Raw genomic sequence first — 2800 nt, 5'->3', positions numbered from 1 at the left:
CACAGTAAAAGACTTTATATAGGCAATGTGTCCTAAGGCGTTGACTATATGTACTGTGGTGACTTTGGTTCGACACACATGCATTAACTCAGTGTCCATGTAGTTTCTTCAGCGACAATTAATGTTAGTGATGTCTGTGGATTTTTCAGTGGCCTTGATTGCCAGGATCTGCAATTGGCAAGGCATGTTCACAGGAGTCCTAGGTGTGGTATGTCCAACTGTAGGTGTGGTACAACCATTGGGTTTTATATAATGTTCAAGAGTAAAACATTTGGCTCCTGTTTCCAGTGCAGGGCCGCCAGAAGGACTCAGGCTCAAAATGGAAAGTATTTATTGACCAAATTAACAGGGCTTTGGAGAATTATGAACCATGTTCAAGTCAAAACTGCAGCTGCTATCACGGCATCATAGAAGAGGATCTGACTCCTTTCCGAGGTGGAATCTCTAGGAAGATGATGGCGGAGGTAGTTGGATGGAAATTAGGAACCCACTATCAGATCATTAAGATTAGATTGTTCAGGGAAGATGACTGAATGTTTCCTTCCAGGTGTAGTGGCATAGAACACTTTATTTTGGAAGTGATCCGTCGCCTCCCTGACATGGAAATGGTAATCAATGTCTGAGATTATCCTCAGGTTCCGAAATGGATGGAACCTACCATCCGTCTTCTCCTTCAGTAAGACATCTGAGTACCATGATATCATGTATCCTGCATGGACATTTTGGGAAGGGGGCCCTGCTGTGTGGCCACTTTTTTGTACGGTGGGACCTCTTCAGAGAAGATCTGGTAAGATCAGCAGCACAATGGCCATGAGAAAAGAAAAATTCTACAGCATATTTCCGAGGATCAAGGACAAGCCCAGAAAGAGATCCTCTCATTCTCCTATCTCGGAAAAATCCAAAACTCGTTAATGCAGAATACACCAAAAACCAGGCCTGGAAGTCTATGAAAGATACTTTGGAAAAGCCAGCTGCTAAGGATGTGCATCTTATAGATCATTGCAAATACAAATACCTATTTAATTTTTGAGGTGTAGCTGCAAGTTTCCGGTTCAAACGCCTCTTCTTGTGTGGTTCGCTGGTCTTCCATGTTGGTGATGAGTGGGTAGAGTTCTTCTACCCACAGCTAAAGCCATGGGTTCACTACATTCCAGTCAAGACAGACCTCTTCAATGTCCAGGAGCTGTTGCAGTTTGTAAAAGCAAATGATGATATTGCTCAGGAAATTGCTAAAAGGGGAAGCCAGTTCATCATAAACCATTTGCAGTTGGATGACATCACCTGTTACTGGGAGAACCTCTTGACTGAATATTCCAAACTCTTGTCCTATAATGTAACAAGAAGAAAAGATTATTATCAGATCACTCCCAGACGTTTGAAAACTGAACTGTAGTACCCATCACGGGACCAGAATCCTGACAGCGGATCTGAGATGCTCTGTAGTGAAATTACTATGATCATGACGCCTATACCTGAAAACCTTTGGCCAAGCTAAACACACAGTTTTTCTTATCATGTTGAAGCCAGAGGGACTCTTGAGAAGGATCTAGTATATGTGTAATGAGCAGAGACTTTGATTTTCTTATGGTCAATCACAGCTTGTGCCTCAGGTCATCCACATGTATAATCACTGTGAAACTGACTGGGTCCATGTGAAGATGCGCTTTGACTCTTATTTGGAGCAGACCATCCATCCTTTGGAACTAGTACAATACACTAGCAACTATGAAGTTATTTTAGGCTTGATCTCTGTTGCTTTATCTTAATGTAGAATTCCTTTGAAGTTTGTGAAAAATACCACAGCAGTCACTTCCTCCAGAGTCTAAGGAAACTTAGTGGCTGTGCCATGGGGACCCTTGGAGGTCTCTTGTAAATGCATAAGTTCTTTGGCACTCAGGAGGTTTCCATAAAGCCTCAATTGCATGAGTAACTTCTGCAGTGGGATTTCAAATTTCCATTTTGTGCCTTCATGCCCTTGCCCTTTTTATTCTCTCTAATGGAGATAAAGAAAAATTTCCCAGTACATCCAGGAAGCAGTCTCACTAAAGAACTAAGCCCCTGTAATAGTAGCACTTCTGAAGTAGAGGCAGGAGAATGAGTTTTTGGCCACCCTCAGCTACACAAGAGTTCAAGGTACCTCATAAACTGGGACTCACCTTTTGCACATCTTTTATTTTGCCATCTTACATTAGTAGCAGCAGGACCACGTTGATTTGCAGACTACAATCTTCATATGTGAACACATCCTGAAGTGGCAATTTATAGAGCGTTCGGCTTTCGCTTTTACTCCTATATGAGGTATTACTGGCGTACTTCCTTATTCCCCTTCTGAAAAAAGATGTGTGGACAGTTTATTTCAAGCTCCAGCATCACCTCTGAACCTCCTCCTTGACAGTTGTCAGCTCAAGCCTGTATTGTGTGCCCTTGTGCCGCTTCATAGTTACTTGGCAGTTTCTCTCATCGTTTGTAAACTTATGGATGGATCAGAGTGATGTTTCACTGCTCTTGATGTCTCCAGCACAGTGCCTCATGCAGATTAATTACTGAACAGCTATTGGGAGGATGAGTGAGCGGGGAATGGATGGATATACTCGCCTGGCTTAACTGAATTTTATTTTTAAATTGTCCGGTTTCCTGCTCCAGTGGGGATGGGATATGTTGTGAGAAATGGGTCGGTGCAGATCCTCACTTGCCCTCTGGAGTCGTCAGGAGTGTCTGTTTTCAAAATCAGATCTTAACACTTACCTGTGAACCTCACTGGAGGTAGTATGAGAATGATGCATGACAAGCCGTGTATAAA

At 42.7% G+C, this 2800-nt stretch overlaps 1 pseudogene across 1 annotated transcript; it reads left to right on the top strand.

Annotated features, from left to right (window-relative positions):
* Positions 1–281: 281 nt before the first annotated feature.
* LOC308423906 (protein O-glucosyltransferase 1-like) lies at positions 282–1393 on the top strand (annotated as a pseudogene). The gene has a single exon. The product of its transcript is annotated as a protein O-glucosyltransferase 1-like (transcript).
* The last annotated feature ends 1407 nt before the right edge of the window (positions 1394–2800 follow it).

The sequence above is a fragment of the Micromys minutus genome (assembly GCF_963924665.1).
Source record: "Micromys minutus genome assembly, chromosome: 9".
In the NCBI taxonomy this organism is placed as follows: Eukaryota; Metazoa; Chordata; class Mammalia; order Rodentia; family Muridae; genus Micromys; species Micromys minutus.
Note: the sequence above shows the minus strand (reverse complement) of the source record. Positions and strands in the feature narration are given on the sequence as shown.